Source organism: Liolophura sinensis, chromosome 6 (genome assembly GCF_032854445.1).
Source record: "Liolophura sinensis isolate JHLJ2023 chromosome 6, CUHK_Ljap_v2, whole genome shotgun sequence".
Classification (NCBI taxonomy): Eukaryota; Metazoa; Mollusca; class Polyplacophora; order Chitonida; family Chitonidae; genus Liolophura; species Liolophura sinensis.
Window position 1 is genome coordinate 16224344 of NC_088300.1, and position 27077 is coordinate 16251420.

At 36.7% G+C, this 27077-nt stretch overlaps 1 long non-coding RNA gene across 1 annotated transcript; it reads right to left on the bottom strand.

The window, feature by feature from the left end:
- Positions 1-25359, bottom strand: LOC135468501 (uncharacterized). Its single transcript, XR_010444230.1, has 3 exons — positions 25288-25359; positions 5225-5382; positions 1-795 (listed from the first exon to the last, which is right to left on the bottom strand). It is a non-coding gene; the product is annotated as an uncharacterized LOC135468501 (long non-coding RNA).
- Between the last annotated feature and the right edge of the window lie 1718 nt (positions 25360-27077).

A 27077-nucleotide genomic window follows, 5' to 3' on the forward strand; every position in this document is an offset into this window, starting at 1 on the left:
AAACATAAATAACACATTTAACATTTTCAAGAGTCCTTCCATACAAGACACACCAGGAGTTTAATCACCTGGACAATATTTTGTCCCTTATAAAGGTTAGTCTTTGTGCCTCAGGCAAACTTTGCCCTCGACATTTTTGCTGAAATAAAATTTCCTTGGGATCAATGTCAATCCAAAGTTCATAACTACATGTATGAGAATAGAGATTTCTGTTGCAGCTCCACATCACCATGGATACTGGACATTCATATCTTCCAAGCTCCCATTTCATCATGATGTGTATCACACTTTGACATACAGCTAACATTGAAACCAGGGTTGAAGTTTACAGAAGTAGATATTGTCCACATGCAGATGAGCTTTTATTGTGTCCCAAAGGCCTAAACCACTCACTAGACAAATATATCCTCTTCTTCTGAAGTTTTATCTTAACATTAGGTTTGCACTTTATTTCTGTGTAACATCCAGCTCATTTAAGATTTCTGTTCCATAAATGTGAAGCTGTGGTACTGTGTGGTCCCCAACAGATAGCAATCCAAGCAGAAAGTCAGTCAGATAAATAGGATGTCTCCTTAGCAGAGCCAAAGGAAATGGGGATTCAATTGTGTGGAGAAGACGGATTCCGGAGTGGAAACAATAATGGTTGATTCAGAGGAGTGTTTTGGCAGACATCTGACAGTTGGCAAGCTGCTGTAATTCCACTTCCTTTGGAGGCATGGCAATCTGGATGGCTGTTTAAATCCCCTCAAGGATGTGTATCAGAATCTGAACTACTAGTGTCAGTCTTTGAGTTTTCTGAGTGGGTGAAAAGAAATACACAAAACACTACTACATCAAGAAGATATATTGATACACAGACATGCAAAACATAACAAAAATACTTAAAAAAAACAACACAATAATTACATTAATATTCATGCTTAATGGAAGTTCGGATTGTACATAACTTTCTCTCAGCAAGATTGCACTTAATTTACTTTTTGTTTTACCTAAAATGTCTCATTTATTCCAAGAAAAGAATAAAAAAAGATCCCCAAAGGTATTTGGTACTAAAATTCCTCTTGGTTTCAGGGTTACTGAACTGTAAAAATTCAACAAAGTACTGTCAACAATGTTGAACTTTGCAGACTTATCACAAGGTGAGTCTGAAATTACTGGGAAAATTTTAACATGAATATGTTTCTATCCTATCACTTTTTATGACATGTCACTTGAATTCTGCCACCACAAAGAACATTGGGACATTAGTCCCACGCAAAAGGCCAACCTCACACAGTTATCAATGTCTTCATTACCTTAAAGACAACGGAAATTATTGGAAAATACTTACCCGTACTACATTTTAACAAGAAAATGGCTAGTAAGGGCACCAAATAAAAATGACTGATTATTAGAGTACATGTATGTTTTATGAGATTTTTGACTACATATTTTGTCACCTGTCATGTTTTTAAAATGAAACTAACCCAATCTCCTTTATCAAAATACTAAGAGCACTTACACATGACAGCTAACATGAAGGCTAAGTCTTAATTCATAGTGATTATAGTCAAGAACCTCATCCTCAACCAAAAACCTCTTCAACTTCCCAACAAAACAAAATGAATCCCATGCAAAGGATGATCAGACAGAACAAAAATCCTCCAGCAGTGAAAACCAATGAAATTTCTCGGCAGCACATGGACAGATAAACATATTTCAAAAGACATATTTTTGATGACCAAAAACTGTACAGATATTGAAGTAGGCATTCAACAAAAGTGCATGTTACAGTGCTCATGCAAATACAGTTGTGTTCATGATATTCTGGATAATGTGTAACTAAGAATGCGGAGACCACTCTGTCTGGAAGCCTTAGCATTCATTTTGCTAGATTGCAAGAAAATACTAAAATAATAAATAAATGCTGCAGAGTAAACGTGGTCATTTCTATATACATTCTAGGATGAGTGAAGCAGCACTTGCTGGCCTTTCAGGGCATGCTGTTATGTTATACCATTCTTTGCTAGACATACATTCTTTTGACTTTCACCTTACTACTTGTGTAAGACCTCTGTGGTTGGTAATAAAACACATCAGGCAAAGCCACTGGTTATCAGAAACAATGGTCACATCAGAAAAAAATAGCTTATATGTCACAAAGTCAACAGCAAGAGACAAACTCCATTGTTATCAGTAACAAACAATTCTATGATTTATCAGTAACAAACAAATTTGATTATCTATAGCCGCATCACTCAAATATCTGATCTCATCCCTTAAGTTTCTGATTCACAGCAATCAAGTTTCAGGTGCCCAAAACAGTCAACTATCTGGATATCAAGTTTCTGTATATTATCAATGGACGTCTTGATGTATGGCTAATATTCACAGATACGTCTGTTATCAACACAGCTTTAGTTACATCATCACTAACTCAACTATCATGTATTGTTCAGGCTAGTCACTTATTACTCAACAGACACCCTTTATTATGAGCAAATGCTGTGTACACACAAAGTACACTGATACCTGAAAAATGCCAAGATCACCAAATAAAGGTCAACAATCCTTGTAGATACTGTAACTCTTCAACAAGTTTGCAAGGTGTTTATATACAAGCATATTCTGAAGCCATTATTCTATGTAGACTGATAAAATTATACTTTTTGTGGGACATTGCGTCCAAAATCCAATTTAAAGAGTACATAGATCACTCTGCTCTTTCATATGCGCAAAGGTTGATTGATTTATTTATTTATTTGATCGGTGTTTTACGCTTATTTCACTTATACGATGGCGGCCAGCATTATGGTGGGAGGAAACCAGGCAGCGCCAGGGAAAACCCACGACCAATCCGCATTTTGCTGGCAGCCCTTCCCACAACCGGCCGGAGAGGAAGCCAGCATGAGCTGGACTTAAATTCACAGGGACCGCATTGGTGAGAGGCTCCTGAGTCATTACGCTGCGCTAGTGCGCTAACCAACAGGGCCACGGAGGCCCCCTGCAAAGGCTGAGGAATTAAGGGTAACAGAATGTAAAGTGTTCTGTGTCTTCTTATCTCTAGAGGAACATAGCACCTTTAAAGACTGGATCAGCATCTCCCTAGCTCCAGAACCATTAGCTTTCCACAATGAGTGACATATCTCTAAATGTCTTTATTGAGCCTGGTAGGTTCATAAATATTTGATGCCACGGGTCGTCAGCAGTATTCAGCCAGCTGACATTTCATGCCGTCATTCATCTCTAAATTGATTTTTTATACACGCAATTCGGCGGTTATTTGCTCGGTAGTTCACGCACAGCCTGTAAAAGGTGCCCAATTCTTCCACAGGGAGTGACCCAACCACATTATAATTTAATCTATCTCGTTATTTAATGTGGCAGACTTTCTTTCTCGAACTTGGCAAATTTCAAACTCATCCTTTTCACACATTCCTGCACAGGACTGAACATTGTAGAGCAAATTAAGGCTATATTTCACTGTCAGTTTGAGTATATCTCATCACACAGCAACACAGAGTAGCCTCTGTCATTCATCACCTGGGTCTTGTTCAGTGTCGGCCTTTCAGGAGCCGACTTTACACAGGTAATTCTCCTAAATCCTAAGGAATTGTTTCTGGGAGACCTAAAATGGTCTCTGTCAATGTGATGGATCGCCTCCCTTGCACAGGTCTTCACACTGTCAATGCTGCTCAGTTTTTCTGCCATTTAAACTGTATCAAATCGGCCACCCAACACCCAGAGGAAAACCAAATCAGACAGAACAAAATATCCCCTCTACAACTACAAACAATGGACCACACAAGCATATCTGAAAAAACACAAAAAAAAACATCCCATCCTTTTCCTCCTATCATTTTGATATTTTGGATTCCGTTGCAAATTAGGCAGAAGATAATGAAATGTTTGCTGGCTTGTGGACAATCCTAGGAGCTTGTTCCTGGAATGTTCCATCCAAATCTCTGTGTACATTGCCAACACCTACAGGATTTTATGTATCACTCCCAAATCCCTGATAACTTACTGGGACATGTGCCAGCCTGGGAGTGACTTACAGTGACTCGCAGTCAAAGTAACAAAATAAATGTCTAGTACAAACTCTTTATTACTTTCTACAGTTGACATAGCTTGGGTAATGTCCAATTTCAATGGATCCAAAGCTCGGATGATTCTTGACTTAATGGTACAAGTAGTTCATTTAGCCACGGCTACAGTATATTTCACTTCATAAGCATAACATGGACATTTCCAGGAGGGCATTGTACATGTACGTTAAAGACACGGTGTAACACCAGTGAATTTCTATGAAAATAAGATTACTGCAGTTCAGACTGGTGAAATGAGGCTGAGGTTGAGGTTGGTCTGAGGGAGGGGGGCAGGTGGTGGTTTGAAGGCTATAAGTGGCTTTCACTAACATCAAATAAAAAAAGGCACATCCAAACCCATACCCCTCAGCCCTCTCAGTTCTATTCCTCTCTCTAAAATGGAAAGCAGCGGTGAAACTTCAGCAGCTCAAGGCAGGTGGCGCCTGATCTGGTCACCAGGTGTCGCTTGTGTATATAGCTTTGGGCAATTCTTGCTGTTGCCACGACAGATTCAAGCCCAAGTTTGAGAACTGGGTCATTAAATCAAACAAACATTTGTCTCATCCAGTTGTAAGTAAATGTTTATTCTGTTGTGATTGCATCTCCCAACTGTCATACAACAGGTGGAAATATGTGTCTATTTTCTATCAATTTTGCGCAGCAGAATTCAAACAAATTTCGCTTTGCGCTTTTGTGTAGTGTAGTAAGTAAGTAATAAGTAAATAATTATGCAAATTTTACGACAGCTATTCTAAATATTTCCCAAAGTACTCACTTCAACTTAAAACAGGAGAAAACTTTTTGTCTCCACATCCAACAAGATATTCCTAACAGTTCCCTTTCTAACAAATATTCTTCTGAAAGGCCTTCTTGCATGTTTTTAGGATACAAAATCCAGGCAAATTCAAAATAGCCTTGGTTACCATGGCAACTGCCAATATGAATAAACAACGCTGGTCAGGTCTATATGATATGACTAAAAGTAATTGGACAATTTTTATGTCACCTTTACCATAACCTTAACATGGCCTGGACACTGCCTTGAACTGCTGGAGAAGCTATGAACTCCCATTGCATGCACAAACAATGTAAGTGCACCAAGAATCAACAACCCAATCATAGAATGTCAGAGGGAGGTAAGGAAACTTTGTACTCACCTAGCTTTTTCTTTCTGTCGGACTGCTTCACTGGCTCAAGAAGCCGATGCCGTCACAGTTCATGAAGCAGAGCGCTTTGTTCAGGAACAAGAACACCACAATGAGGAGAACGGCGAAGGCAGCAACGGCAGCAAGGAAAGCAATGGCTTCCACGGGGACTGAAAAAACAAGGAAAACCAATGTTGCTAAATGTTTGTACAAACATCCTACTGTGGGTTTCAATGATGTGACATTAATTGTTAACAGTCTTTAGATTTACATTATTCTCATTTCATTATTACCTATTTGTATACACATATAAATATAGGTGACATATACATATAAATATAGGTGACACATAAATAGAATACCAAGTGTGAACCTCACTGGGCAATCCAGGTCAATAACTGAATGTCAATTGACCAATATTCAAAACAACTTTTACCACATTGGCACACACCACAAAATATATCAAGAAATAACTAAAGATGTACTAGCTATAATGTTGAAAATAATGCAATGATTTTAGTAAATAGTCCCGAGTGTCAAACTAATCTCTTTGTCTTTTGCAATGGTTCTTTCCTGATTTATGAGCCTAAAAGTTTCTAACTGAGAGATAGACAGCTTCAGATGATTTACTTCATTTTGATTTAGATGAGTCAGCCACCTTTATGGGTGAGGAAACCAAAGACACAGCACTGACAAACTCTTCCATGTGTGACATGTGACATATAATTGGTTGAAGGCAAGAGGTTTCCAAGGAACTTCATGTAAGACTAAACAAAGAAAAATAACACTGTCGACAGTTTGTTGCCACCAAGGCCTTGAGAACAAGGGAAGTAAGGGGATCCTAAATATTCCCTGTCAGAGAATGGTATTGAACCAAAGTCTTATGTGGCCTAGTGACAGCCACAGCTTGCTTCTTAACTACAAAATGATGCCCTGCGGACTATTATTTGATACCATATCAAAGTCTGCAATTAATGTCTCAGTTTATGTCCTGCAGGTGGAGGGTTAAAGAGGGTGTCTCTTATGGCCTATGTCCACCATTCATAATGACAAGTAACTGATTAAGCCTCAGGTGAGTCGGATCATAGTCTGTAGCTGTAGTTACCACGACAGACAACCTGACAGAAGAGCCAGCTGAGACTCACAAAAATGGCTACCATGAGTTCCTTGTCTGCTGTCAACTGATTATTGCAATCTTCAGCTCACACTCACGGTTACACTGAACGGCTTTTACCTGCGCTATCGTCAAGTCAGTTCACTAGTGAACATTTGGCCAAGCTGGTTACCTGATTTAGACAATTAATAATTCTAGGTATGATACAAATTTATAACACCTATGTTTCAACCACCTGTGGTGTAAACAGATATCACTACATTAAATGTATGCAGTTTTGTGCTTGATGTTATCATTTTTTTTTAATAGAGTTGACCCATACCTGGGGAGAACATCACGCTTGGGGACTGTTAGTGAGAGTGTGTGGGATGGGGGAGGTGAGTGAGTGAGTGAGTGCTTGAGGTGTAATGTTGTACTTAACAATTTTTCAGTCATATGGCGAGGAAGGAGTCCTTAGAGTGCATGTAATGTGCCTCCTTGTTGCAGAAAGGATTTCCACTGCTCTTTTATCTAGTGATGCTTCACTGAGACGACTTACTGAACGCAAGTAAGCCGCCCCGCCCAAGCCATTATACTGATACGGGTCAATCAGTCGTTGCATTATCCCCTGAATGCTGAACGCCAAGCGAGGAAGTTGGTGGGTGGGGGTTGGGGGATGTTAACCCACGCCCCCATAGCCAACCTTTCTACGTATGAAAAATAAGCATGTATGTCATATATCAGTTTGTATCATCTCAAATGGAATTGACATTCATCTTATATATTGCGTATTAACTGTAGAGGTTGCCATCTGGGCATCTGAGCATCTGAGACATACAATGTAAAGAGCTATACAGAAAGCCACCTGTCGTAACAGCGGCATTTACAATGGTGGGGAATTTGAGACTAGAAGACAGTTATGACAGGGGCACTTAACTGGCTTTGACAAACCTCTGGTTAAGTTTTCACGAACTTTGTACTAACATGTTCCAAACACATTTTGTAAAACAATATCACACTGAATCACTAAATTTATATATTTATTTGATTGATGTTTTATGCTGTCCTCAAAATATTTCATTTATATGACCGCAGTCAGCATTATGGTGGGAGAAAAATGGGTAGAGCCTGGGGAAAAATCCAGGACCATCTTCAGGTTGCTGCCAGACCCTAAGGCATTAAATGAACTAGACTTGCACCAGATATGTAATGTGTTAAACCACAAATATTACATTACTGCTGTGAAACTGGAATTCTATGTGCAAGAAGTTGTTCGTATAAACAGTGGAATGGAGCAGTGAAGGGAGCTATGTTGACTTCACAGTTTTATTATGTGCTCTTGTAAACCATGATTATTTGGCATTTACACGGCATGTGTTTCATGTTCTGGGTTTATAGACTTTTACACTTCCAGTTTTATGGCCTGTAGTTATGCACAAGGGTCATAGGTAAGGTACTTTTTCACATTCTGTACACATTTTGTACATGCAGTGTACCTGAAATGTCGATTTCACACCTTTTTTTAGTTAAATGATTTTGTCATTTTTTACACAGTGGTCAATTTAATGCAATGATACATATATAGACATATACCATATTTACGACTTAAATCAGTCTATATATTTGTAGCATAAAGCAACATTAGTTTTACACAAACAGGCTATATTGAATTTAATATCAACGCTCAAATACTTCTGACGGAGGCCAGCTAGGCTTCAAGCAAAGCTAAAGAAATTGCCAGAATCCATGTTCACCTTATGTGGTATAAGCTATTAAGTCATATTTTTGAACCTAACATACAGCTTAAGTACACATTATTTTCTGGAAAAATCGAACTTTTTCCACTTTCAAACATCCTCACATGAATTAATTTATTAACACTGGAATCTTCTACATGTAGGTGTACCTATTTTTGCAACCCACAGTTTCACATTAATTAGATCTAAAATCAGTTGGCCATGTTTTCCCACTAACTAGCGTCCACATTAACATTTTGAAAGCTAAACTGGGAAAAATGAAACGCATCTCAGATTTCCACACTACTTTACATTTTGACTGAATAATTCAAGTAAGAACATGATATACACTAACTCAGGTAAAAATTTTTTCTTCAAAGCATTCTGTTACCCAGGATTCTTTTAAACTAGAAATAAAATCTTAAAAGGGAAAGAAACACAAAAAATGCCTTAGCAACAACTGATCAAATATCAAGCAACAACAACAAAAATGTTTCCTATCACTGCACCCAAGTACTGGTAAAGAAGTGATGTGCGTGAGTGTAAGAGCCTGTGTACTGGACAAGAGTGGAATGTATTACACAGCACATGAGCTCACATGTACAAGGACAACATCTGTTTATATGATGTTTACAGTTCTCTGATTAAAGCTCTTTGCTACTGCAGTAATCTTCAAGATGGCAACAGAAGGTTGTACCCCAGTACTGGCTGAGATATATGTCCCATTATCAACCCCAATTCATAGGCTTATTCGCATGCTAAACATGTCAACAAGATCATAAGGCCATGTGTATCAGATTCTCTATCAAAATCCATTATATTTTTATGAAAGTCATAAGAATTTTGCAGAATACCCAGAAGAAAGTAACCTGTCAAACATACATAGAGCTGTAACGCCTCATTTAATGACCTAACTGCTTGTTAGTCATGCTAGACAGACCTTGAGGTACTGGTATGGACTTTTTCACAAGGTAATGAATAAGTCTTAAAATTAACAATGCAAGTGGACAAAATCAACAGCAAAAGTGATCACACTAACTTGAAACCTGTAAGAATTGGTGGGTAAAAAACATGCAGTGTAAAACCTGTTATAAAAGCTAAAGGTACATATACAGTGTCATAAATTTTATCAATCAATCAATCAATCAATGAAATCTGTGCATCACCAACCTTGTACTGGTGTGAAATCCCTATCATAACTCCCAGCATGCCCTTGATCACCAACACCTGTGTGCCTATAGAACGTGCTATTTGACTTACTTTCCATCCTTGGTTAATGATGGTTCAGTATGAGGTGTTAAAAAATGACAACGGAACAATGCAAGAAATATATTCCCCGCTTTGATTCCTCAAATGAAAAAAAGAGAGTTTGAGATGATACAGGTAGAATATGGTAATCCAACCAACTTCAAAGTAGAGGCTCTCTAACTGGCATCAACAGCGCGCACAGACGAACTGGTCACAGAACACATTACTGAATGTGTTTATATTACATTAAGTCACCTAGGTCTCACCACACGAAAGTGGATACTACGTGTAAAGCATGTCTCTGTCCAAAAACATGCATACAGTACATTCTGACTGACAAATGGGCACACAACAAATCTGATCAACATGGAACATGTACCATTACTATTATAATTGGGCTTGCATGAAGTGGCCATATTCTTACCTGATAACAAGCTGTGACAGTGGGATGGCCCCTCACATGGTGGGGGGGTGGGAGGCATATTATCTCAGCTGTGTGACAGGTAACCAGGTAGACCTGCCTCTAATATAGGTATTCTGACCAGCTCAGGTAAACAAACATATACCAGGTAAACAAATATCGATCCATGTTAGTATAAAGCTAGAACAGCATCCCATTAACACAGGTAATAAATGGACGGTAAAAACATGCTTTTAGATACACACACATGTTAACTGTGCACTGAATTCTATAACAAAGTATAACATTGCATACTTCACATAGCAATCAATTAGTCATGAAAATCTGAGAATTAGCTATGATGACTCAGAATATCGTCAGAAAACACAGGTATGTTAAATTTCGAAATGAGAAATGCAGTGATATTTGTCTAACACTAATTAATCCTATGTTTGTTATGAAGTGTGACTGTTTGAAATGGTAGGTAACTAACTGGTAGGTAACTTGCAGACACCTGAATAATACTTTGTAAAAAAAAATAAAATGTAAATAAAAATCTTACCTTTCAAAATATGCCCAAAAGTTCCTGATTAAATCCTTTTATTTATCAGACACTTGTATCAATGAATTAATAAATAGAATGAATAAACTAATGATTTGCCTCCATCTGCCAACTATCAGATGATAACGTGTATTATCTCGGACATGCATGATAGCATGTATAGCACATGCGCAAGTCGAGGCTGGTAGTGCCAACAGATGTGCCTAGAGTCAGTGGTCATTGTACCATTGCTAAGTAAAACAAAGACCAACAACATGCCTTTCACTACTGCACGGATATTACAGCAAGGCAAATAACTCCTTAGGCCATAAAAACTCCTTACATTTCACATTATCACAGTTTCGATGCTGGTGCTATCACCTATCTCCAGCGAATATCTTAAATACTCCAAGAATGACATCAAAATGGATAAAGAAACTAATGCTTTTTCTACAATATGCATTATTGGTGTAAATTATTATAAGGTATTCATTTATTTATTTTTACGATGTATATTGTTTAAAAATTTAATGCCGTTTTAACTGCTAAAACTGGATTGTAGACATAATAACTAGCATGCTTATATTCAGGGTTAAAAACAAGTCTCTTGTGTAAGTCACCTTGGGCATCTATTACCCTAATTCTCTGACTTTTTCAATTGCTTATATGATTTATTTATTTATTTGATTTGTGTTTTACGCCATACTCAAGAATACTTCAGCCAACATTATGATGAGAGGAACCGGGCAGAGCCCAGGGTAAACCCACGACCATCCGCAGGTTGCTGACAGATCTGCTTCTATGACAATATTTTGAAACATTCGGACAGAGCTATGGAGTTTTATGAAGCCTGCATCTTTACTAACAAAAACAAGTCATTTTTAGGATCATTTTTATAATACACATGTACTTGCATGCATAAATTCCACTGAAGAAATTCCTTTGATAGTGAAAAAGGTTGAACATTTACAGTAGGTATTCTGACATACATTGGCATGAAGTTTTTCTGACTGTAATTGTGTAATTAAAACAAGCAGAAAAACACCTATACAGCTGCTCTACACCCAGTATATTCCTTAGCTGTGCATACAAATATGTTCATATGTGTGTGATGAGTCATATATAGTTCTATATTCATACCCACACATTTAGATCAACCTCATCTCTGTACTGATGATTTTCACATGTGCCAAACAACTCGAGCTTACAGAAAAAAAAATAGTTCATACATATTCATGGGCAAGAATTGCACAAGAATGAGTGGATATCATTCAATAATGCAATGACATATAACAAAAAAATGAAACCAGACATGAATTTACAGTTTCACTTACTCCCATTGGCCAAATGCAACTCCACTTCATGTTTAGGCCACAACAATTTACATTTTTGTTTATGGGTAAGATAAATCTTTTTCCAATGTCAGAGGAGGGTACAAATATAAAAATAAAACTGAAAAATGATCAAATTTGTGGAAATGTAGACTGTCCTAGCAGTTGTTCTTACATAGTTGTTAAAGACATATTTACATGATCAAAAAGCCTTGAAAAATAGAAAATTAAATCATAAAACACATTTTGATCAGAAAAAAAAAGGTGGATAATTTTCAATTTTTATTTCATTTTTGGAGTTTTGAGAGCCAGCTCACCCGTAAAACAAAAAATAAAATTGGTGTGGCCTAATATTACTTATTTCGTGTGTTTTTGTGTATAATCTGTATATTTTTAAGCTACTGTAGTAGTCCATGCCAAAACCTTCTCACATGACTTCCCATAAAAGTGACAGGTTTATAACCAGAACAGACAAATCTAACACAAAATATTCATTTAATGTTATTACAAAAAACAGCCATCAATATTTGCTACAGTCCATTTCAAAATTCCAATATAAACTTCATTTTTTGGCAGCACAAAAAGCCTAATTCATTAACTGAAATTTGTGAACAAAAATAAATTGAGCAATGCTGAATTCACTAAATTAATTTTATGGATGTTTTGCTCAAGATGCAAGAACTCATCTATTTAAAACACTTCATTATGTTTATTGTAAAAGGATCTGGAACCCAATAAAAACATGGGATACAACCATGCAGGCCTCATCACATGCCTGACAAGTATCCTACCAACACACAGCAAGTCTCGAGCATGCATCACAGATTACATACTACCCTGAATGATCTGAAATTTCGTCCACAAAAGTTCATTTTTAGAGGAATGAAGGAATGTCACAATAGATTATTTCTGATGCTGAAACTTCCAATTTTACAGTAGAATATCATCCAATGTTCCTTGCAAACCTCAAAACACCTTTCTTAAATCAATACAACTCTCAAAATGAGGAAAAATGGGCAGGTTAGTCTGCGATGAAATTTATGGTCATTTAGCGTACTTCATAATGAACTTGAGCGACAGTATTTTTCGTCACTTGACTGGACAGGCTTCCTTGATTATCTGCAATGCATTTGGTGCTTTTCATTCTCACAATAGTATCTGATTTGTACTTGTAGGATTTGCAGCAATGAATTCACAAACTGAACATAATGACCATACTCTGAACCAGATACAAACCACAGCTGCCTGATTAATTTTGTGATGTCCGACTGAAATGGACTAAACACAAACAGGGCCTATACTTATCAAAAGTCTTAATGCTTTATACAAAAATTCAAACACATTTACAATTAAAATGCATTGCTCCAAGAAGTTTAAAATTTGTACACTGATTCTTTACTGCTGAACAATGTGCCAATCACAGTTATACTTCTTTCCTTTTCTGGGTTTGGATTTCTAAGCACTTGCAATTTATAGCGTGACAAATGCGAGCCCTGGCTGGCAGAACTGTTAAGCCTATTGCTCCTTCATGCCTTTGCAATGACATTTTTTTGCAACTGTTAACATATGCATTTTTAAAGGACAACACACACCGAGATCAGGTCACCACTGACACAGGAAAGGTAGCTGGCTTACTTCAAATCAAGATACACTATATTACTGGGTCCATATTTATCAACGGTCAAGGCTTTAGTCAAAAGTTCAAGCACAGCTACAATTAAAATGATGTGCTCCAGGAAATTTAACATTTGCACACTCATTCTTTACTGCACAATAATGTATCAGCCACAATTTGACTTCCTTCCTGATGTGATTTGGTCTTTTTAAGTGCTTCCAATTTATGATTTAAGTCTTAAGTCGCTTGATAAATATGGACCCAGGCCTCTAACAATGAAGGCTCCGCACAGAATCAATTAATTCTGGTGGATACAAGTACATGTATATAATCTTCTGTCAAGGTTGGAGCCCATGTTGGCTGGTTTGGCTAAAACATTGGAGCCCATGTTGGCTGGTTTGGCTAAAGCATTGGAACCCTTGCTAGCTGGTTTGGCTAAAGCATTGGAGCCCATGTTGGCTGGTTTGGATAAAGCATTGGAGCCCTTGCTGGCTGGTTTGGATAAAGCATTGGAGCCCTCGTTGGCTGGTTTGGCTAAAGCATTGGAGCCCTTGCTGGCTGGTTTGGCTAAAGCATTGCAGCCCTTGCTAGCTGGTTTGGATAAAGCATTGGAGCCCTCGTTGGCTGGTTTGGCTAAAGCATTGGAGCCCTTGCTGGCTGGTTTGGCTAAAGCATTGGAGCCCTTGCTAGTTGGTTTGGATAAAGCATTGGAGCCCTTGTTGGCTGGTGTGGCTATAGCCTTGGAGCCTATGCTGGATGGTTTGGCTAAAGCATTGGAGCCCTTGCTGGCTGGTTGGGCTAAAGCATTGGAGCCCTCATTGGCTGGTGTTGTTATAGCCTTGGAGCCTATGCTGGCTGGTTTGGCTAAAGCATTGGTTGCTGTATTTAGTTTATCTGTTCTGACCACTGATATTGCAGTCATGCATCCAGATCTCTCCGCAGGTTTTTTTTTACACTTTTCTGATACATGGTCCTTTATTTGGGGAGCTCTCAAAAATTCTTGAATATGAAGTTACAACACCACTTAAATAAATAAATAAATACACTTTCAAAAAATTCTTGAATATATATACTGAGTTGAAACCAATAATAAATAAATAAATGAATAGTTACATATTGGGGCAAACGGGACTGATAGAGTCAAACATCACAGTTCTATTTTGCAGGGATTTGATGTTTCATTTTGAATATGAATACACCATTTCTGTAAGAGTCATTCACATATTGTGCCTGTAAACTGATCATCTTGAAAACAGTTAAACACATATGCAAATGTGTCTTTTTCATGCAGGGCTGCACAATGTGGTTGACATTTCTCGCATACATTAGCATTAATGCAGATATTGCATACTGTGTGCATGAAGTAGATTACTCTTCTTCTTCTGAACCTTACACAAACATTTTGCAGTCGCCTTGTTAACCTGATGCAATTTAGCCTGTCTACTTTTCTTATACAAACAAAGTCTACTCTAATAAGGTTAAGCTGACATGTCAATATCTAACTGTGCCCTGGATAGTCTCGTGTGCTATATATATAAACCAACACAATGCTAATGAGAAAATGATACCATTGGCACTACAATCCTCCAAAATATGTCCAAAATATTACAAATTTTTAATTTGTATTATATTACAAATTTTTTGCAAAGCTTCATAGTGTCTGTATGATAAAATAAAAAAGATGTTTTGAAAAGCCAACAAGGACTTTCATAAATAGCCAAAACACAAGCAGGGGTCCTCCAAAAACAAAAAAGACAAACGAAAAACACAAGTATGTGTAAACCTAAATGTAAACAAAGCTCTCCCAGCAGATGAAAACATAAAAAAACCTACTCCAGCAAACAAAAATACATGTAATTTTACCCCTGCAAATAAATTACAATAAATTATCCTCAACAGATACACACAAGGTTCCTACATCACCAGGGACACATACTCAATGTATTTGCCAGCAGGCAAAGATACATTCAAGATTTCTCCAGATGTTAAAATACACTCAAGGTTTCTGTATTAGGCAAAAATACATTCAAGGTTTCTGTATTAGGCAAAAATACATTCAAGGTTTATCTCTTGCTGGAAAAATACACCTAAACTACTTCAACACCCTAAAGGCTTGCAAGAAGACAAAAACACATCAAATAATCTTCCAATGCCTCCCCCCCCCGCCTCCCCCCACAAAAGGAAAAGACATAATAAAGGCTCACAAGAAGACAAAAAATAACAACACCCCTGAAGATCTTCCACTCGACAAGAAACCAAAAATGCCGAAAGTATCCTACAGACAGAACACAGCAAAAGCCTTCCAAACAAACAACAGAATACTCTAAGATCCTGCACCATACTTTCATATTAGTCCCAGACCAGACAAAGAGACACTCAAGTCTTGATCCTTAAGTAAGAATGTCATGCAAAGCACACGGATCCATCTGGAGGCTGAACATTTCTATAATCTTCTTTAGCTGATAAATATACACTCACAGTTTCTCTCACAGTTCCTCGTGCCAGTGCAACTACTTACGGTACTAAGGTACTGATTACTATCATAAACATTGGCATATCAAAAAACCAAAAAATTAATCAATGCTCAAACTGACTCAAAATCTTCGCCATGTATTCTCCTGCTCTCAACCTTAGCTGTTATTCTTAATGCCTGGATTACAATGTACATGCATTTGATTATGCTTGAGTATAAGAGCAGATGGCGCCAAAGGCAAAGAAAACTGTGCAGCTCTTTCAACATTACTTTCTCATGCTTATATTGGACACTTTCTTTGAAACTGAAAATCTACAGGTGACACTCAACAATGTCTTATTTGATGTTTTATTTACTCATTTTTTTATTTGATAGGTGTTCATGCCATACTCAAGAATACTTCACTTATACAACGGCAGAACTCATTATGCTGGGAGGAAACCGGGCAGACCGTCCCACATTCTATACAAGTTCTTAATTCAGAGGGAGTTCTAGTTTTAAAAAGGCGGTTCAAACATTTCTAATAGCATAACAACAAATGCCGTATCACTTATCTGTTTGTATCAATGAAGGAAATCACAGTATTACCCATTCAATAGGTACCGTAATTCTTCGACATTTTAAAGAGCCCCTGAAATTATTTGCACAGTTTTATAAAGCTTGCATATTTAATGACACAAACAAGGGATATTTAGCATAATTTTCATAATAATTGTATGCATAAATTCTAATGAAAAAAGTGCTTTAGAGGTTGAAAAGTTTAAAGATTTACACTATATAATATATGACATCCATGAAGCCAAACACTATTAGGTATGCATATCTATGGATATATCTATATCTTACTTCTACACATGATATATACATGACAACAAAACAACAACTTTTCTTTCAGGTTCAACAATGTCCCAATCAATCACCTACCTGCAAATTCAATCTTGCCCATGACTCTTTCTCGAGAACTAGCTTTGAAAACGTGTTCTGAGAGACAAGAAGTGAATTAGAGCAAAGTCCAATGTAGGTAAACCATTACATCTATTAGATAGCTCTGCTGACATGTACGGAGATGGCCCTTAGCTGTTAGTTCCTTCAATAATTCAGCTCTCTACTACCGAAAGCCTTGGAACGTCCGAACCTTGCAGCGATACAAGCAGGACTGCGTGACACCTCAACTGGCCGGCCCCGCTCTCTCGTCGCGTCAATACGTGGAACCTGGAATTGGCCGTTGCCTGAAGCCTGCTGAAGGGCTCGGCAGCTCAGTACTTACAATACACAGGGATATTGCCTAATACACATAGGTCTATGCTGATCATTCACAACTAACCACTGGGCAGGTCAGTGTCAGAAAAGTAGGAATGTACAGGTACAGTATACTACAGCTCAATTTGATTATGCAATGAACCATAATATCCCAGTAGAGTCTAGATATATATTGGCATAAGCAGTCTGTGAACAACTAAGAGTTTTCTAGGCAAACTGAACAGCTGAGCCTCTACACCTGAACCCAATCCTTACCGCTTTTAATAAAGGTGTGACAGGATCTTCCTTTAATAGTGTGACACTCCAAGGATACAGAGGCTAAAGGACAGAAGTGTTTACATGTCAGATGTCTGTGTATAATGTGTTCCAGGACTTCTCAACACATTTATAACATGAAATTACAACTTCTAAATATATCCTGCAAAAGCTTCCCTTAATAACCCTGAGCATTCTGACACTATTCACCTGTGATTCACTTAGACTTGAGGATGCTATAATAATGCAGGTAACTATCTGTTTCTACAACATGCCTGTGCATCAGATTTTCTGCCCGAGTCTCCAGGTGTTACCTGTGGTTAGAGACAGATTTAATCTGATTATTCCTATGTTTCTGCATAACAAGGCTTATCAGTATCCATTATTGATCAGAAAGGTCACATCCATCCACTCGTCCTCCAGTTATCCTTACGGGGATCACCAAATATTTACCATGTACTGAGATCATCCGTAACACTTGTCAAAAGAAAGTTAATTTCATATTTCAATTTGAGACATACAAGAAACAACTGTAATAATAAGACCACACTTTATAGCAAATAGTTGTTTTTAGGGCTGAAAAAATCTTTTTCTATTGTTGTTAGCATGTATACAAAAAAAATTAAAAAATATTAAAAATCATCTTATTTGTGGGAAATTTGGAATGTCTCAGCAATATTTTTTTCTTGAAGACACATTTACATGTGACTGAAAAGACTTGAAAAACATGAAAAATCATAAAAAATATCAAGATTGAACAAAATAAAAAGAGGGATTTTCAGTTTTAGTTTCTACCTTGTTAGACCAGACAAAAAAAAAAAAACTCAAGACACGATCCTTACGTAAGATCCTTGTAAAACTCAAAATAAAAATTAGAGTGACATAATGTTCAAAAGAAAGGCAAGAACTGCTATAGAATGTTTCATTAAAATATGTTACTTCGCTTAAAGGCATGGAGAAAAGCTCCTCATATTGCCCAGTACCTAAAAGTTTTCCAAGTAAGGTCAAAGGTGAATCATCAAGAGGGACATCAAGTTGAGGGATAGAGGAAACTCAGACGAGTACAAAAAAAAAGTTCTATACCTTTCCAGGTACCTACATGTACCAACTTTCCACGATAGGGCAGGAGGTGAATCAATGTGAAAGCCATTTTAAGGCTCAAAACAGTTTGTAATTTGTCACCACCATTTTGCGCACGTCAGTATTTGTCACGTTCAAGAGCACCTGTCTTACACCATAATGGTATTGGGCAGTGGAGACGAACATCACCAATACCACAACAAGGAAGCTAATGAGAGCTATTCACATTGAAAGATTAAATCCACAGATCGACCGTGGCCTACTAATCCCCACCGCCTACTGTAACTGATCTCAGATGTGACAGATCGAGCCACCCACTGATCTTCAGCTCACTTCTACCACTGATCTTCAGCTCACACCTACCTTTGTTTTTTTTTCTCACTGTAATTCCTTAATCCTTGGCCTCTATGTTGTGTTGACACTTATCACTTTATGTGCTTATATAAGTAGAGTTGCTATGGTTGTTCATTATGCTTGAAAATAGTATTGGTATCTATATCGAAACATCGCTTCCAAATAAACACAAGTTGTTATCCATATATCTCGTTATGTTATTCTGAACCCAGTTATTAAACTCCTTCTGAATGGAAGTAATTATGAAGATAATTACAGGATTATCACTAAACATAAGCATTCAGAATTTCAGATGAGAGGCAAGATGTATGGTAAATTTCAACAAATGTGGCGAAGCAGTTTGAACACAATCGTGTCTACAGACAGACAGGGAGATTCCAGTAGCCCCCTCCCTCCTCCACACCACAATAAAATTGAGTGAAGTATCTTAGACTTAGGTCATCAGCTGGTATTATGGTTCTATCAAATATGTCAAATGTTGGGTCTAAAAATGGAAGAAGTTATAGGTCATTTAGCTCTGAGCATTCCACTTTAAATAAACAAACAAAGATAAGCATACACACATCCTGTATTAATATACACACATGTGTGTGTACATGAACACATCCCATATAAATACACACACATGTATGTGTACATGAACACATCCCATATAAATATACACATATGTATGTGCACATGAACACATCCCATATAAATATACACACATGTGTGTGTACATGAACACATCCCATATAAATACACACACATGTATGTGTACATGAACACATCCCATATAAATATACACATATGTATGTGCACATAAACACATCCCATATAAATATACACACATGTATGTGCACATGAACACATCCCGTATTAATATACATACATGTATGTGTACAAGAACACATCCCGTATTAATATACACACAAGTGTGTGTACATGAACACATTCCATATAAGCATCACTATCACACACATGTATGATCGAGCCCTCTGGCCCACAAAATAAACACTCTTGTTACACGCTGACTAAATTTCTCTTCTCACCTGAGGGAGTTTTTTGCAGAACAAATATTTTTGTCTCTCATTACATTTTATCCCATGAGGGCCTGAGTTTACCCATTATAAACACATCTCAATAATGAATGGCTGGCACAAGGTGACAAACCACAACATCAATCACAGCTTGATGAACGTTTTCACCAACCACAAAGGTGAAGAAAAGAAGAAAGTACAACGGATCAGTCTAATGACAATCAAGATACTTGTCAACCGGCGAAATTGATAGCATTTTCATTTGTGCAAATTTAGCACATCATTTAGGATTTGTTTTTGGAAGATTTATATTCACGCATTGCAATTGTCTGAATGTCAGATTTTATAAGGCATTAATTATGTATATTCTTTATGCTATTTACATCAAATGTTGTACTCAATTTTCTGTTTAATCACAAGCTTAAGGTTTACACATGCATAAAAATATTAATTAAAATGCTTTAAATCGGTATTACTAAGAAAGTATAAAAAAGTCAAGTGAATTAATCCCTCTATTTTTTAAACTACAAAACTCAGAAAGTTATACCTCTTAAGTTTTAAATTTTGAATGAAATCTGTTAGCTGCCTGAAGTTAGTTCCAGATTCAAAGGTTTCAACTCAACCTAAAAATATCAAAAATACACTGAAGATATTCAACCTAAGAAATAAAAAAAATACAAGGGAGATATAATATCACATAAAGGGGAAGACTACTCAAAATTTAAGTGAGCACCACGTTAAACCCCAAGCATTCACACTCACTCACTCAAAATTTAAGCGATCATTGAGCACTTTCTTTCCTTCTTCTTAAAATGCTGTTCAATGTAAATGCTCCATGGTGATTTTTATGAACTTACATTATTTTTTACGTTGAAATTTGCCTATATTTACACATAAAACTGTCATGAACTTTCATCATCGATTTGTACTGAAGCACACAAAAGTGGCATCGATCTTAAATCATTTCCTCACTTTATAATGGTAAGTGCTGACAAAACCTAGTTCAAATTGTACTTGGCTATATCAACCTGTGACTGTAACTGTTTGGTGTAGTGTTCTACATAAAATAAAATAATATTTCATCAAATTGATTTCAATTATTTTATTGGTGCTTAATGCTTTATTCAAGAATTTCTAACTTGTACCATGAATGATGGTCCATTTTATGGGTGTGGCAATAAGGGAAACTCTGGAATGCCTAAAGTAAACACATATCTTTACCTGTCATGTAAGGCTATGCTGACTTCACCCAAAGCCTGTTTCACCTTTAGCCACACATACCTTGGGTACGACTTGACATGACAGTGACACCATGTTTCCGGTTTCTCTAACATGGTGTCGCCACAATATGACTGCAAAATTGCCGACGTGGCGTTAATCCATAATCTTTCAATCATTCTAACATGGTCTATCCCATGGCCTCCTAAGAATTCCAGGTTAAAAGCTGATTTATAATATTACCATGCCTCCAGAAGAAATTGGCTGAGGTTGTTTAGGTTTCCTTTTTCTGTAAGTTCTAACTAAGGTTATACTGCTGTACTTGTTATTTATGCTATCAAGTACTAACATACTGTCTTTAACCTAAAACTTCATCCATGACAAAGTCACACAAATTTTGCACACTTAGAAATGTTTTGAAATTTGTTTGAAAGGTAAGATAATATCTTGTAAGTTACTGAAAAAAGGTCACTTTCGACACCAAATGTAATATTTTATGACATATATTTGCCTCTAAGAATGTATTTGGAGGAGGGGGGGAGGGGGGATGAATTTTTAGGCCTAATATATGTTTATTTGAGCTGGAAGCATTTGTGTCTGGACTGTTGATTCAAATAATCCTCAGTGACTTCCCATCTATTGATCTTGTGGTTTAGCCAGTATATTGTGAAACAGTTGACTTCCTTGTTTTCCCACAATACCGGAATCTTGATCTTCATCCTAAACTCTATTATCGGTTTTGCACCGATGCTTTTCTTTATCCAGCTGGCAGTCAAAGAAAAAAAGCACAAAAATTACAGCACGAGTTTTACTGGAATTACGTTTAGCAGGTGTTTAATAATAGAACACAACAACCAGCTTGGCAGTAAAGCAGTTACCTAAAAACGTTAGTAGTCCATCAAGGTCGGCATTTCAGATTTTTTCTCGTCACTCTGGACGACTTCTGGAAATGGAGATTTTAAGTATTGGGGTTTCCACCACAATAAATAATTATTATGTATTAAATATTACATTTACCTTCATTTATTCCAAGTTATAAAATTATGCAACATCCATTTCATTTTGTTCTAGATGCTCATAAAAATGTTGTTTTGAAATTTTAAGTGCAGTTATTTAATTTTTTACCAGACTGTTTTAGGTATGCAGTGTATTTCTTTTCAATAATTATATTTTCTTTGCAGCCATCCTTTAAATGACATACTGCTTCCTGATTTCAATGACATAAAAATAGCTGAAATTTGTGTGTGTTTTTAACAGGAACAGTCTTAGATTTATTTATTTGTTTCTGTCGCCAAACCCTTTGAACACACCCTACAGTATATCGAAAAATCAATACAAATGCCTGCTGGTGCACATATACATTTCTGTTCACATAACTATGGGCCACTGTTGCTGCAGATAATCAGATTACTTTGTCATATAATTCATATAACCAATCCACTCAAGCACTGTAAGGTGAATATAATGGTATATCAGATGATATGAGCCAATATAAACCCAAGTCTATTTGTAGTGTGAATAACCCAATAGCCTTATGATGGTTTCTATACACCCTGTCAGCTCAAATATTTGTAATATTTGTACCATGTTATCAGATGCATAAGAAAATGAAGCACATACTGACAGAGATATCAGTTCTGATATTTCTTTTTCCATGTACTAATATAATAACTAATATATGGCCTCTACTTTTATGGACAAAAGGCTTACCCATCATAAGCATCAACTGGTGTAGGGCAGGGGGGACAACTCTTGTTGATTAAAAATGCAAACTATCGGAATAAATTAATATTCCATGTGCTAAAGGGTTTAAATTAAATTTACATAATCATTCCAGGCTCAGAGTCAACAATCATCAACAATGCCTTAAAGCCAGATCTTATATGTTCATATCAATATATGTATCAAAGTGCAAAACGATACATTTGCAACAAACGGTTATCTATCTTCAGATGAGCTGTTTGATTCGAAACTTGAATGTAAAGAACTGGTGATGCCTCAAAGTTTCTCCCAGTTCCTCAGCACTCAATCACCGATCTATGGTATAACAAACAACGGTATCCCAGACAAACTTAATTTATGCATTTCTCATCAACAGATGGAGTAGGCCCATATGCCAAGGAGATTATTATTATTTATTTATTTATATATTTGATTAGTGTTTCACACCGTACTTAAGAATATTTAACTTATACAACGGCAGTCAGTATTATGGTGGGAGGATACCGGGCAGAGCCCGGGTGAAACCCACGACCATTCGCAGGCTGCTGGCAAAGAGATTATTAGAACTAAAACTGAGTTTTTGGTACACAGGATCTAGACGTTAATACAGTAACATTTAATTGCAGTTGGTTGCAAACAGTTTGAGATATTTCTAGGTATGTGATATACATGTCTTCACAGGCCCATAGCCATCACGTTAGTCTGGAGAATCCACTCACATGGAAATTTAATTTTACAGTCTGCTGATTCCATGTTTATAAAATCCACTGAAATACTGCATGTATATTGTATGAATAAATCTCTGTTTTATCCATGGGTAACGTTTCTATCCCTGTTTTCACAAATCTTCATACTCTACAGAACCCCCCCCCCCCCCCCCCCCCACAAAAATGATGTGTAACAGCACATAATCAGGTAACGACCCTCAGCAGATTCGTCAAGCCTTGCAAACCTATCTACAGGTACATGTACATCATATCATAATATTCACAAAAAGCTTTTATAAATACCTCTATGAACTACTGAGTATACCTGAGAAATCCCTATTGCTCAAGTAACAACTATCCTTCAACACTGCCTTAATGGGTACCATTTTTAGTGAGGGAGTGGAAGACTTGCCTTTATACCAGTATTCTGTCCTTACAACAGATCAGGTGATTAGTTCAGGGAAGTTTGCTTTGTTCTGCTGCAGAGTCAAACAAACTGACAGCACCATTTCTGCTGCCCGGAACTGCCGGAATGAAAAAATGGTTTTATTTGTTTTGTTTTCATTGTATTGATCGGAGTACTCACAAAAAAAGAGGTTTCTGTATATTATTAAATGTATTATGAAGACATTATGAAAAGGCCATAACTGTGTAAGGCCAATGACATTTGACACATTGCTTCCAATTATTGTCTTTAGAAAAATTTGTTTGTGATGGAACAACTTTCTTTCTTCATTATCAATATATGCCATGGTAACAGGCAAGAAAATAACTATGCATGTATCAAAAAAGTCAACACAAAATAATAAATTTGGAACAAATTTGCCATGGTAACAGGCAAGAAAATAACTATGCATGTATCAAAAAAATCTACACATAAAATAATAAATATGGAACAAACTTGCCATGGTAATGGGCAAGAAAATAACTGTGCATGTATCAAAAAAGTCAACACATAAAATAATAAATTTGGAACAAATTTGCCATGGCAACAGGCAAGAAAATAACTATGCATGTATCAAAAATGTCAACATATAAAATAATAAATATGGAACAAATTTGCCATGGCAACAGGCAAGAAAATAACTATGCATGTATCAAAAATGTCAACATATAAAATAATAAATATGGAACAAATTTGCCATGGTAACAGGCAAGAATATAACTATGCATGTATCAAAAATGTCAACATATAAAATAATAAATATGGAACAAATTTGCCATGGTAACAGGCATGAATATAACCATGTATGTATCAAAAATGTCAACATATAAAGTAAGAATGATGCTGACAACCACAAACAAAAATGTGTATTACAAAAAACTACATCACTGAGCAAATTGCAGGTCTTGGGAGGTTATGGAAGCATCAACTGTGTTAAAAGTTTCCCTTAATATTAGGCATACAGTTACATTTCAATCAAAGCAAAAATATTACTTCTGATCTTTTCTATTCATCTTGTGTTAGCCACAGCAGCATCCTTTTTCTGAGACCCATTCTACAAAGTTATATTAGCACTACGGATACGACTATAATACATACGTAATCATTCCAGATAGAATATATGATGTCAAAAAGTGGAAGAGTACCACATCATAATGTTTAAATAGCTAGATACACAGCACATATACTTCAATGTGGCCATTTATTTATTTGATTGATTGCTATACCCAAGAATATTTCATTATATGCTGATTATAAAGAGGTTTGTGGTCAGGTACATGTACCTGCCATACCTACACTGCATGTGTTGATAGTAACTTGATCTTAGCACTTTGTAATTCCCTGATCGGCTTTTAGAAAAGGGCCTGGAACAAACTCAATCCAAAAGTAGACATGCCTACAGAAAAAAAAACATAAGCAGCCATTGATGCCCTGGTATCTGATCATGATGGTATGTTCATCTACTTTATTCAAGCTTTAAAAAGGCTAAACACAATATGTTTGACAGGAATTTCCAAAACACAATGTCTCTGGTGTAGTCTTGCCTGGATTAAAGTCTTCTTGTAAAAGTAAACTCACCTTTTGAAAAGTTAATCATATTGTAGGAGTTGTTTGCATGGTAAGTAATCAATGATCAAGGCAGACTTCTTAACTGGGCAGGTGCGCGATAGACTTGTTAGTCACTGACTATCAACTATACCCAACAACACAGCAACACATCCAATATTGACCTCTGTCTGTTGGCTAAACCTGGACATCAACTGACGACCACCTTCAGTTTAGTACTGCTTGCAGATCTCTGATAGCTGTACAGGTGAGCTGTCGGCGGTGTATGTGAAGTAATTTGTCCAGGTAAAGAAGACTCGATCACTCAGCTGTAACACATGACCTTATTTATGCTCTAGCAACTCACATACATTCATACTCACAATAAAAACATACACTGTATGCCGTTTTTCCCATTTCTTTTTATTTTTTTAGTTTCAAAGTATATTTTATGTTACCCACAGTATATATACTACAAATCCCATTTTATACATGAAAAACCTTACAGCTGAACAATTGCTCCAACAATTAGCCTTATTAAATGTCTAAATATATTAAAATACCCACAAATGTGAACACTTAATGAGAAACCTCATGTTATTTATCTTAAACTGGCAAAAATGAATAAATAATTTTATTAATTTACTGTGAAAAAAAAAAGTTTATGAATGCTAATTTGAAAAAAAAAAGGAAAATTTTCAGTTCTATTTATGTATATCTCAGTTTTGATCTGTAGGACACTTCCATTTTTCAAAGAAATGAACTACGTAGAAATGACCCGTCAGACTTTATGCTTGGATATGTCATGAGATGTTGGATATGATAAGGTTTATACCTGAGCCAGTTCTAGTTCAGTACAGAGATCAGCTATTCTGTACCAATGGTGTCCATGACAATACTGGTAATATAGATCTCTGACAACCTGCACATGTTAATATCAAAACCCCCATGGGACCATAAAACGCCAGTCCACATGTAATAACCTAGTAAGATGAATCCCATCTCTCCAGCATGGTAGTCATTTGTACAGAGTATTTACAGAGTCACAAACTGTATCCAATCTCAGGGTACTCTACAGATCATGTATATATGCATGGAATATATGTAGCATATATTCATCCTCATATATATACCAGGTTACATATGGCAGTTTCATAAATGTCTGAAGAGCAATAGCATATTTCGTTGTACTACAGCATGTCTGTGTTTGACATCCTTGCTGCTGACTGATTCGGGCTTTGTCCATAATTATTTGCCAGCAGGACAAATACACTGGTATTTGGTGGATAACATGTGTTGAACTCTCTACAGGGGTTCTATCTGGAGACATGTCGTGGGACTTAGGTTTAATATATATACACTCAGGTCTCAAAGAAAGAAGAAAGGAAGATCTGATTGGGCTTTAATGTTGTAATCAAAAATACGTCAGTCCAATAATCAAGGTCAGGTTTATGGGTAGTGGAAAACAGTGTGCTGAGAGGAAAACAGTGTGCTGAGAAGAAAACAGCATACTGAGAGGAAAACAGTGTGCTGAGAGGAAAACAGTGTGCTGAGAAGAAAACAGCGTGCTGAGAAGAAAACAGTGTGCTGAGAGGAAACCACTGCTCTTCACTACCATAGCTGAAACTGACAACACAATTCCATGGGTTCAGATCTTCTTACCTACAGTGAGAGCAGTATATTCAAAGATTCAGCAAAAGGAAAAAAATTGGAAGAGCTTGTATATCTGCAATACATTGGTGTCCCACAAGTGGATTGTTTGCACATTAGGCTTTTATTTTAACATCAATATTTCAAAGCCTGACACATGGTGACCAGTGCTG